This window comes from Buteo buteo, chromosome 3, assembly GCF_964188355.1.
Source record: "Buteo buteo chromosome 3, bButBut1.hap1.1, whole genome shotgun sequence".
Taxonomy (NCBI): Eukaryota; Metazoa; Chordata; class Aves; order Accipitriformes; family Accipitridae; genus Buteo; species Buteo buteo.
Genome location: NC_134173.1, coordinates 42,285,914 through 42,298,316, shown reverse-complemented (window position 1 = coordinate 42,298,316; position 12,403 = coordinate 42,285,914). Strand labels below are relative to the sequence as shown.

At 37.5% G+C, this 12,403-nt stretch overlaps 1 protein-coding gene across 7 annotated transcripts in view; it reads left to right on the top strand.

The window, feature by feature from the left end:
• Window positions 1-12,403, top strand: part of NCOA2 (nuclear receptor coactivator 2) — a 198,746-nt gene that overhangs the window by 86,879 nt on the left and 99,464 nt on the right. Inside the window, exons 1-2 of one of the 7 annotated variants that reach the window (XM_075023428.1) lie at window positions 214-319; window positions 3,267-3,398. The exons of the other annotated variants lie outside the window; for them this stretch is intronic. The gene's annotated coding sequence lies outside the window, so the exon portion shown is untranslated. Of the gene's footprint in view, window positions 1-213; window positions 320-3,266; window positions 3,399-12,403 lie in introns of those variants that run through there. 7 annotated transcript variants of the gene reach the window in all.

Sequence of the window (12,403 nt, the reverse complement as noted above, 5' to 3'; positions counted from 1 at the left end):
TTTTGTATTCCAGTAACTGAAGTACCTCCAACAATTACAGCTACTTAATAAATACCCTGTATACTTCTTTAAAACATAAAACATGTTAACACATCAACCAAACTGATTGATATATTAAACCTTTAACCAGTGACATGTGTTTTATAGTGCCTGCATATTCTTCTCTTAATTCTGATCATTTTTTCTTGCGACAGAGACGCTCATGTTTCCTAATAATTGCTGGAAATAAACTAGTTAAAGTGACTCTTCTAGTATTGCTCAAAGCTAAGTACGAAGGTTTCCATTATGAGTTGCACAAAAAGTTCTTATCTACCCTTTGGTAAGTAGGTGAAACGCCTGCGTGCAATACATGTAAGCTTAGTTTCCTTTCAGTGTTATCTAAATATCTAATTTAGTTTTCCTTTGTACATGCTCTGAGAGAGTAACTGACAAAAGCTATCATTGCTTTGACTGCATCTCACATACAGATACAAATAAGGCACGATGGGCTTTTTCTGCTCCCAGAAGACAGCTTTCCAAACCTGGTGGAATCTTTCCTTGTTGTCCCATATCAAAACATTGCTCGCTCGTGTCAATACTTACCTGGTCTAACTTGTGCTTGAAATTAGTGTGGCAAGAGAGCACCATCACCACTATACCAGTAATATTTAGGTTACTACAAGCTAATTACTGTCACAGGAATGTTCTGGATATTGAGATGTTTTTAACTTGTCATTGAACCATTGTATAATTGTTACAAATAAATTAATACATAAATTATAGTATATAGTATAACACAGTTGCCTGCTGCTCACCAAACTAAGTGCTGGCTGTGTAACTGGAGAATAGAAGTAGTAATTTGCCCGTACAGATCTAGCTAAAAGAACTGTTTTTCCTGATAAATTTAATTTGCTAGTGGAATAGTAGAAAAGGTGCAGATTTAGACCTTTTTTTTTTTTTTTTTACATAAGGCACCAAAATTAAGATGAAATATTTATTACAAGAAAGTGTTGAGCTTGGCTCTCTTCATTTGTAAACAAGATGGGAACTCAGAAGATCCCCGTTCCCGAGGCGTGTGATCTTCTGAGAGAGATTTTTCTCTTCAAACAACTCCCCACACAAGCTGTGGAGATCAGCTGGCTTTGCACAACATACATGATGTAACAAATACCTTGAAGATGAAAAAACCAAAGTAACTCCACACATTCATTTTCGATAGACGTGAGAATTAGATTGATACTGGCCTTTAGCAGAAGAGAGGGAGACAGGAATGTGATTTTTGTGCCCCCCATTGGGTCAGGGGATGGTTTTGACCTCCTGACAGTCAATCCCGAGGTGCAGTGGGAGAACTGGTAGGGTGCAGATTAGTGAAAGCAGATTGGCACCAAGCACCAGCTCTTGCCATGTTTGTAGACATCACCACTTACAGCTAATAAGCTTATAATAATTTCTGTAAGCGCAGGTGGTGAAAGTAGTAGCAAAAAAAAAGGTAAGGAGCTTAAATACGAAGAAGGTATGGGGAGAATTGTGGTGAAACATGTGCTGTGTGTGGTAATCATAATTGTCCGGCTCCTTTCACACAGGGGCTTGTGTTCATCCCGGTCCTCAGTGCTGATATTCCTGTTGACACGTCAGCTGTAGGGGAATCGGAGACTGAGCTCCACCAAAAAGCATTACTTATCTCTCCATTACATTAAAATATTTTTGCATTCAGGCATAAATATCAAGACTTTTGACAGCTTCTTGTAAATCCTCACAGGAATTTTTTTATAACATATATGCACATTTTGTTTTACTGTCTGGAGGACTCCATTTGCACAGAGAAATGTATTTCATTTGGTCTTCCAAATGATTTTATATTTTGAAAGCTTAAAAAAATTCTTTTCTCTAAACCAGATTGCTTTGCTGTGGATTTTGCTTGATTGGAAAATAACACATGCCTCCCTGCCTACTTTGCATTTGTTACCTAAATGGAGTAAATTTAGCTTGGAGAGGCTTGGGAAGAAGAGAGGGATTTAAAATGATTCCCCTTTAATTAATCCCAGGAAAATTCTGGCGAATCTGTCTTTTCTTAGTGCATGCTGTATGTCTTTTAACTCCATTTCATTCTGATCGCATAGACAAAAATCAGGTTTTTTTCCCAATGATACTTTCCTTTGTCAATAGCCAGGTTTTGGGTTTACCTCATTTTAGCACATGCAGAATAAAGACTCTGTGTGGTTTGTGATTTTTTTTGTCTTTTTAAAAGCTTGTTTTCTGTAAAGGAAACATTCCAATGGTGGTGTTAGTTAAATCTAGCTTTGAAGTGCTGACCTTTTATGAAATAATGTTTTACTACCAATTGTTATAAGCCAATGGCGATAACAGTGGTGATAATTTTTTTCCCCTGTAAAATATAAATCTTTGGTTTGTTTAAGCATGATGTTATTTGAGGAGAGTAAGCTCCCTCTGTGGCAGATTATAGTATGTTCTTTCTTTGGGGAAAAAGAAAAAGAAACAAATACAAGCAAAACAAAGAAACAACCCAAGGCTTATTTCTTTGTTATCTTTCTTGGCTAACACATAAGGACCTTGGGTCCTACTACTGCTGCACTTCAGAGGGCAGCTGAACAGATAATTTATGCATGTTATATGCGTCTAAGTCCTCAGCAGTCTGAGACAACATAAAGACTCCATCCTGAAAAGTAAAGAACATTCTGATCTTACTCCAAGAAAGCATTTACACATAATCTTTACAGTTAAGGACATGAATGGAGCCTTGGACTTAACGTTAGGTAAGACAGTTCAGAGAATTGCAAGATTAAGTATTTAATCCAAAGCATTATTGCTGTGGAGTTAACTAGCAAATAAACTGTCTTCCTACAGTGGTACATTCTCATAAATATTCTCATATTTATATATCAGTTTGGGGTTGCAATTAGACAGTTTTCTATACAAAGCTTTTTGCATGTTTATTTTTTTATTTAAAGTATTTTTCAGAAGTTGAAGTTAAATATTTAACACCAGGGAAAACACCACTTTTTAGCTTATGAAAATATAAAAGAGTATCTTAGATTTCCTAGAATTTTAAATGTGCCTCAGTTCTGTTTTACATAACTTAAGTTCTAGTAGTGTACCTTCTTCTGGTAATGTTGCTGTAAGTAGAATCAGTCTTTCTAAAATGAATTATCTTCTGGTTGGACTGTTCACAAGGTGTCATAAAATCAATATCAGAAAATAATCTGCTGAAGTACCTCTTTGTACAATTCATATAATAGTAAACTACAACTACTACTACTTTCTTCAAGCTCAGTCTGGTATCTGATACGGTCTCCAAGGAATTCTCAATGTGGAAGAGGACAGCTTTGTTGATTCCTGTTCAGCAGATCCTGACAGCTCTGCCTGTGGAGCCGGTGCCATTTCCAGAGTGTTTGCACAAGGTGATTCTGGAGCATTTCTGTACTGTCCTTGTCCACATTCCTAGAGTTAGTAATTTTTTCTCCTTTTCCCTCATGAATATGTTTAGACTTCTATATTTGTAAAAAAGCTGACATCCATTGTGCATTCTCATGAGTAGCATTGAAGTTCAAGGCAGTATCTGACTGTTTTCATACTGTCATTGTAAGTTGCAACCTGAGTAAAAAGGCATCATGCCTAGTATTGCCCACTTAAATACACCTGGCTTACTGAATTACCTTGAATAGGTCATTTTGTTTCTCTCTTCATCCCGAGATCTATAAACTGCAGATAATAAAACATATATCCACCTTTGCAAAAGTTCTTTGAAATCCATGAGTAAAAGGTATCCCATAAGGTCAAAATATGAATTATTTATTGCTACATGACACGCACAGCATGCAGACTGTAGAGTTACAGAAATCTTGTCTGTTACTTTTTCCCCTGAGAAGAGAAGTCATACCTTCAGAGCTCTGCTTAGAGAAGAAGTATTTGTTGTACGAAATCTAATATAATCTTTATGAGTGTGTGATAATATTGAAACTTTGGTATCTCCAAGGAATTGGTTTCCAGTGATAATACCCAGCTTCCTCTGACAAGTGCAAATGCAGTTTTCAAAGTAATAAACATTTTAAAACTAAAGAATGAATATGAGAAGATTAGAAAGAATAGTCAGAGGTGCGGGAAGACTGGGTTTTGAAGTAAGGGAATTAGAATTTCATGGCATCAAAACTGTGATAGGGTTACTACAGGGTAACAGATCAGTTGACTTCCAGGGGATTAACAATACTGGTAGCCATTATCCATTTCCTAATGTTTGAAATGCCTGCCAGCAGTGTGCTTTGAAAGAAACTGATTTTTCTTTTAGTATATTTCCTAGGGTTTGTTGTAGGCCCTACTTGTAATTAAAGTATAAAAGGGGAAAAAAGTTGTGTTCTCCGCTATTTATATTATTTATTTTATTAATTTAGCTATGTGTTATTCAAGATGAGCTATATATACACATATATGTAGGTAGATATAGGTATAAAATGTATGGAAAGCAAGAGCAGGCATGTTGCAAGCCAGTTAGGGCTTTACCCTTCATTGTGAACCTCTTCAAATGTACTTGGAAATCAGTAGGCAACTAGCACGGATTTTGGAGAACTGGTATACAAGTTCCTGCTGAGATATGCTACTTTAATAATTGGGTTTCTCTATATCAGTTTTGGCCTCTGAAAGAGTTTCAGGAATGGTCTTCAGCAGAGCACACTTAAATTATCTAGCACTTAGATCCATGACATTAGCATACACTTGAAGTGCTTGGTCTTTAATCCAAGTCCAAATATTAGGTCAGAATTGTATCCAGCTAAATCCAAAAGAGCCTTTAACTATTTGGGATAGGCCCAGACTTTCTAATACTGACAGTAGAGGCAAGAGGCTTCTTGCACAGATTTTAAAACTCCCCTGGGGATAACAGACTCCCAGGTAGCTTTGGTTCTCTACTGCACGATTGGATGAAGTGCAGTTTTACAGCTGAAGTCACGTCCAGTTGGAAAGACTGGGGAGATGTTGCTAGAAAGAAAATTGTGATGGAGAAGGGAAGCAGTGCTATGCCTAAGTAAGAGATTTTTGAGAAAATTATTCAAAGAAAAATTACTTCTACATGTCTTAATACAGTTGGTTTAGAAGACTGTACTTTTAGGCCATAGTAAATTGACTGGTTAAAAGGAGCCATCTGCTTGGAAATATTTCCCTTCATGTTGCCTTCCATTTTGGTTCTCTTCCATTACACTTTAGGCATGGTTTTGCTTGTTCTTTGTATTTATTCGATACTTTCATCTAGCCCTCTTCACAGCTGTAGAGTCTGAGGACTTTGCTAGTCTGATTTTTCGTATCTTCCCACTGCTCTGACTCTGAGAGTGGCTGAGGTACTGCAAGCTATATATTAATAAAGGTACTTCATCTATATAAATTTACATATAGCATAGATACTAAGTGAGTCTGATGTATTAAAGACTGCAGGGATCCTGTGTCATGGAAGCTTCCCAAGTACCTAAAATCTAAATGGGTACTTTATCACTTCCTCTTCTTTCTCCTTATCCTTCTCAGTAATCTTCATTGCAAATACAAATGTTAGTGTCAGTGTTATAGAGGGGTATACCCAGTGCAATATTCCCTTTGCTGTTTTCTCCCCTTGTATTATGAAATATTTAAACTCATAAAATAATATTGCCACCACAGAAGTTTTTTAAAACCCTGCTTTAGTAGAGAAGAGCAACATTGCAGCCAGAAGCTGTAATCTCATTTTGCCTGGTTTTCTAAAACGGAGGGATTTTAATTGACCCTGTTACTTAATTCCCAACGCATCACTCATTACTTCCACAGGGGGCTCTCCCCTGTTGGTCCTCTCAGAAAGTGTTCTCACGTATACCCCTCCTCAGTGCCAACTAGTATATGCCTATATATAGTATGTACAGCTAGCATATTCAAAATTGTGTTAAATCCAAAGTCTCCAGACAGCAGGTAATTTAAGAAATTGCATCTCTCTTGGCTAATAAGGACATAGATTTGCCATTCTTTATTGGCTTCTTTCCACGTTTTTTAAAATTTCTTTTACTTTAGATATCTTTGCCTACTGATCTGGAAGGGCTTACACTTCTGAATGGTCATCACTGTGTTACACCCACTCCCATGTAAGATCAAAAAAGTGAAAAAGTTTCTTTTTCAAAGGCCTTTCAAGAGGAAAAATAAATCCTTCAGCTGCCCCCTAGTACCTTAACTTTCTTTGAACAGTAACATCAACAAACACATGCAGTGTCAAACATGCTTATTAAGAGAATCACTCTGGGTTGAGAGCAAAACTCCCTTTAATATTAATTAATGGTCTTAGTTCACTTAAATTATATTGTATCCACTCCTATTAGGCTGTTGTTTGGGAGAACAAGTCACTGGTCCTGAACCTTGGCTCTGCTGAGCTAAGTTAGAAGCAATTTCCAAAATCTGAGTGGCTATCAGAGTGTCTGTGTAGATGTTCCAAAACAACAGCATCCCAAACCCACAAATCCCATCATATGCAATAAAGAGAAAATCAGCCTTCCAATGTTCAGGACCCTACATGGCCTTATCAGTCAAAATTAGCACCACAGCATCATCTGTAAATCAGTTGATACAAATGCATGTCATGCAACAAAACCACAAGATGGTCTTGAAATGTTGCTCAGCAAGTAAGGCTGGCTGGATTACCCTTGGATGACAATAGTGGCTGTACACTTGGTGTTGAAGGTGGCCCCATGGGGCATCCTGCTTCTCAGGTGGAGGCATAGTTTGGAAGCACAGAGCGCATCAGGTCTCTCACAGTTGCTTTGGTTGTCTGTTGGCTTGTGGTTGAATTTCTGACTTTTGAAAGCCATATATGACTTTACATCCAGATTATTTCACAGATCATCTCTGTCTTATTTTGCCATACTGCTGTTAAAACTGCCAGTAAAATGTTCTCTGTGAGGCATTTTTGTCTTGATACATTGCATGCCCTGCCTATTTTCTCTGTAGTTTTGGGAAAGAAATTGCACAGGAGAAAGGACAGTTCATTTCAGGGACTTGGCTGTTCTCTTCTCAGAAGGATACCCTTTTCACTCAAGGTAAATGGCTTATACAGTGTTATTTATTATTACATTATTAACTTGAAGCTTAGAAAATGTGGGTTCTTAAGAAGCTGGGACAGGCAATTTGTAAAAATCTAAATAACTCATAAATCTCATATTAAGGGTGATTTGCTAAGGACTGTAAGAAATAGTCCTGTGAACTGTGAAGTACTGCAGTTTCAAGATGAGAGAGTCATCACAACCATGTGTTTGAAAGATGGGAGTCTCTTTGCTAAAAGCAAAGCAATGAAATAGTCATGTATTCTTCCAAACTTGACTTTTCTCCCCATTTAGCTGACCTTGTGTCATCTCGTGCTTCAGTACAACATGCTCAGGCACAGCCTTTAAGAAAATGAAACGTGCCGTCCATATTGTTGATATTTTTGTTAGATTAAAGTAATGCTTTTGAGATTGCTTTTGTGGAAAATTTAAAATGTGTAAACATGGTAGGGGCCACTAATTTTACATTGAGGGAAGATCTGTCAGCCCTGCTATTTGCAGTTGGTAGCAGCTGTAATGTGCCTGACATCTATTTTCAAGGATTGCGTCTGATTTTTCATATTGATGTACAATATAACATCAATATGTGTGTGTAGGAGTTCTCAGAATGGGACAGGTTTTGCTATATGTTCTAAATATTTCAGATTAAAATGACTGAGCTGTATGGTGTTTCTGAGCCTTTCCCTTCAGTCATACATATGCACCTACTTTGCAGTTAATTTTAGGGAAAAAAGAACAAACTGAAGTTGAAAAATAGATTTCTGTTTTGGAATTCAGTGTGTTGAACTTTTCTCTTAGGAGTTAGAAATAGACCCAAGTCCTGACATGTTTCCTCTCTTATCATAGACTTAAGTATTCAATGCTAACCACACTGGGGGTTATTTAAGATTATGTAGCATTTCTGCTCAGAATTAGGTCTCTGTTAGAATGTTACGTCTCATTTCTACTGCAAATAATTACCAGCATGCCTAAGTGTTGCTGTTTCTTTATTTAGATGAAATTACTATTGTATTCCATGTTTTAGAGGTGCCATTTGTTATTACTGGCACTAGTAGCAAACCTGCACTTTTGTCGGATGAGAAGTGAATGAATCCGGTTTCTGTTGGAATATGTAACTGTGATTGTTTTAAATATTTCTTAATACTCTACATTCAGTGATTGCCATTTTATTAGCACAAGGTTTGGGGTTTTTTATCTTTTACCCTCAACAAGTAAAATTTGAAGTTCTTAAATTTTCACAATACTTCAGTTACATCTCAATTTTGGTGCATCAACATCATAAAAAGGAGCACAGACCAATTGTCCTAAAGTTGAGAGTATTTAATTATTTGATTGTAAATCAAATGAATTCCAGCTGCTGCTGCTTTTCCTTTCACTTTTGTTTTACTTGGTAGGCTGCAGTCTGGCTCTTGGTTTTCTCATCAAATAGTGTTATCTCTGACAGTCCTTGTAGTTTTCAGGAGTATTTGTGCTTGGGCTCAGTTAAACAGGGTTTTTTTCATTATTCTGTCTGATACTGATAGAAAGTATCACCAGAACACTTTAAAATTCTTAATAGAAAAGCTAACTTTCTTTAGTTTCTCTTGTGTACCTTGTATAATCCGCTGATACTCTGGATGTTTAATAACACCAAAATTTGGGGCATGACCCTGCTTTACTGTGCACTAAATTCCTAATGGTTAAAGCAGGAGGTCAGTTTTCAGTGTTTACTGTTCATCACTGTTTACTGTTCAGCATTTACACTGCCTTAGTGCTGTTTGACATGTTTGTAAGATTTGGCTAGAGTGGGTGATGCAGCATTAAATTGTCTTATTATTTATTCTTAAATTTGTAAAGAGCAACCGTCCCTGTGTTCCAGTTTCCCCCATGTGAATCTAGTTGTAACTGGTGGAGTCTCCCTTCTTCAGTGAGGTCTCCTGGAGGAATTTGAAAGCCCAGAATTTCAGGGTCTGCAGGATAGCCTCTGTGTGTTTCCTCCTTGCTGCTCATGGGAACTGGCTTCTCAAATGCATGGCAATGTCTGCAAACCACTAGCAGTTAGAAGACAACTACTGAACACAGACGAGACACGAGACTTTTATGACTTACTGGGAAATGTTAACTTTCTCTTTGGAGAGAGGTCTAGGTGCAGAGACCCACATATTCATTACCAGGTATGGTAGAGTAATTTGCTGTATCCTGAACTGAAGGTAGAGGTCCTACTTGCATTAAACACAACAGCAATTTTCTGTTTCAAGGAAAACCACAGGCAATGTTATCAAATCTTGCTGAGTTCACACAGCGTTGCTGTTATGGCCAGATGGAGCGTTACACTGTGCTGCCCTGCCTGGTTATCAGAGACCATAAAATTTCACCAAATGATTTCTTCCTCAATCCTCTACCTTGATTGAGCCATATGATGTCGTTTAGAAATATCTTTGTTTCTAGCTGAGACAACGTTAAAGAAAACCTACCTTATCCTTGGGTGAATTAGTATGATTTTGTTCCACTATTAATAACAAACATTTTCTAGTCTGACTTTTGTCTAATTTAAACTTTTGTCTAATTTAAATCTCAGCCATTGAATCTTGCCAGCTGTTGGTCTGCAGGTTTCAGGAACCTTTTATTATTAGAAGTCTTTTCCCATATAAGTACTTCTGTTCTGGGGTGAGGTGAAATAAAGAGTTTGAGCTGATTTAAAAAATACATTCAGTGAAAGGCACATTCTGTAGAGCTGAAAGTCACTCCCTTAAAAAAAAAAAAATCCTGGACTCTTCATAATTTAGCTACATTCCATTAAAAACGGATGGTAGCACTAGATGTTATTACATTTATGTTAACGTATCATGTTAATACAACATTTATTTCTGTGCTGTAGTATTTCCATTCTAGTTCTGGTTTTCTCTGCTTGCTCAACTTCCTGTGCTGAGTTCCTCTCGTGTGCTGTCAGTGCGGATGGAAGCAACTCGCTGGCTTGAACTTGGGTCTCTGTGGGTTGAGGCCCATCTCCACCAGAGAGCACCTCGCTGTGTATAACCCCTAGAGAGCACTGGCAAGCACCCCAAAGCAGAGACTCTGACCCTTTTTTAGTTCACAAAAGGAGAAAGAGCTGAGCCAGTTGACCATTTTCCAGGTTGCACTGAAAGAACCCCTTTTTCTTGTCTCAAATGCCTTCTTAATTAAAGGTGAGTGAAGCAGTAGAGACTTTAAAAAAAAAAAAAAAAAAAAAGACAAAATCCCAACCAACCATTACTCAAAAATCTCAGTTAACCATAGTCATCAAACTTGTATTAAAAAAAAAAAAAATCACCACAATTGTCAATGGACGTGCCCCTACAGAACTTAATTGCTATATATAGCACACACTGCAGTATTGAACTCTCCAGTTAGATATTGCAGAAACTTGCAGACAGAATACTCGGAGTGGGTGGCTGGGTGCATGCTTATGAAGTTATGAGAGCTTTGGTAAGCTGTGTTCAAGAAGCACGGACATTTTCATACTATGAAGAGAAGTCAACAGTAATATCTGAGAGGTTGAGAGAGGAGGGAGTGTCTTTTCATTGCCCTCGTATGGACAGAAGTCGCAAGGTACTTAGCACTGTAGGTATATGTACTGTTAATACAGAGACTGACTGTGAGAAATGCCAAGTGCTCCAAATTCCAGTGGAAATACATTTGATATGATTCTTGTGTCCCTCAAGAGGAGATGAAAAGCTCAGAAAAACTAGATTTATCTACAGTATCCTATCTATTTTTCTTCAGCTGGTAAAGGAAAAAGAAAAATCTACTTTGTTTTCAAGTAGTGGTGAATTAGGAGTTCCTGAACTGGTAAAATGTTAGTATCGTTGACACATAAGTAACACATTTCCAGTTTTGATGAGGAAGCCATAATGGTTTTGTTAGTGCTCAAATAGAAGAATTTTAAAAATTGACCTAATATTTGAAAAATGGATGCTTGCTTCTGCATTTACTGAAATGTAACACATGAAAAAAATATTTGTACTGTCTTTGTTCCTGGCCTGAGCAGTAATATCCTTATTGTGCTTCTTGGCAGTCAGTCCTAGTAGTTTCTGCTTGTCGTTCTCTGTGCTGGTGCGGGGCTTTGCCCTTCCAGTCTTTCTCACAAGCAGTACTTAAAGCTGCTTAGTCAGCTTTCCTAAAAGTCAGCGGCCTCTTGCCTTGAATAAAGCCTAGCAAGTCAGCTTTGTAATCTTTCAAACACATTTTGAAGTGTCTTACTATTCTGTGGTGTAAACAAGGGCCATCACTATAGCTGGCAATTATGGTGCCCCTTTGGGTACTCCAAACTGAGAGGATTGAAGGGATTATGAAGGTGGAATTGGATCCTCCTGGATGTGGTATAGAGTGTGAGAGAAAGGACTAAAAAAAATCATGTTTGGGGATTAAAAAGACTTGAAAAGATGTTTTGGGATTGCTTCACCAGTCCTTGCCTCAGGTGCAGGTATGTTAGAAGAAGGGCAAGCAACACCAGATTGTGTCGTGATATGTTCTTGTCTCTGCCCAATTCACTCTTTCTTAAGAGAAAATAAAGGAAGAAAAAGAAAGCACAAACTCAAGAGAACTGTGAAATGCATGCAGTGAAAGCAGTTTTCTGTTTAGCAATTTCAATTATTTGATCATGTTAAAACAAAAATTGTAAATGTTTCAGTGAAGGTGCAGCTTCCCTGTGTCTACTGCAAAGCCACCTATGGCTGGGCAAACAAAATGAAGTATTAATGAAATATATTTCTTAGAGAAAACTTAGATGAACCTCTTCTGCTGTGTAAGATGTCTGTCTGGTCCTGATCACCTGCTCATCCCCAAATTATGTGTACGATTCCTGTGAAACTGTATTTGAAAGGAAGCAACAATTCTGTCATTTCCATTGGAAGTGTGTATTCACTGCCTGATAAAACCAAAGAGCCTTTCCTCCTTTGCAGTTGCAGGTTTCCTTATTTATATTCAGACCGGTGTTTTCTAACTGGAATATTTTTTCACTTATTTCTTCTTTCCCTTTTTGTCTAGAATCAGTCTGTGCATTGCAGTGATGGGTTCCCTCTTCTCCATTTGCTTTATCTGTACTCTGTTCTTCACCAAGCAATCTTTTTAACAACATCTGTATACTTTCACTGCTTTCAGTCTTCAATTCGTATTTTATTGCTACAACGACCCTTTTCTGTTACCTCCTCCTTTTTATTTACACATAATACCTTCCCTAACACTGTGATGATTGTGTTTGTGCTCACCATATTGTGTTGTCTTTGAATTTATTCTCTTACAATTCCTGCAAATGTCAGCAGTACAGTTCTACCTATGGTATCTGACTGGTAGGCTTGCATTTTTTGTTTTCCTTAGATTTGTACTTCACAAGTGAAGTATTTTGTGTG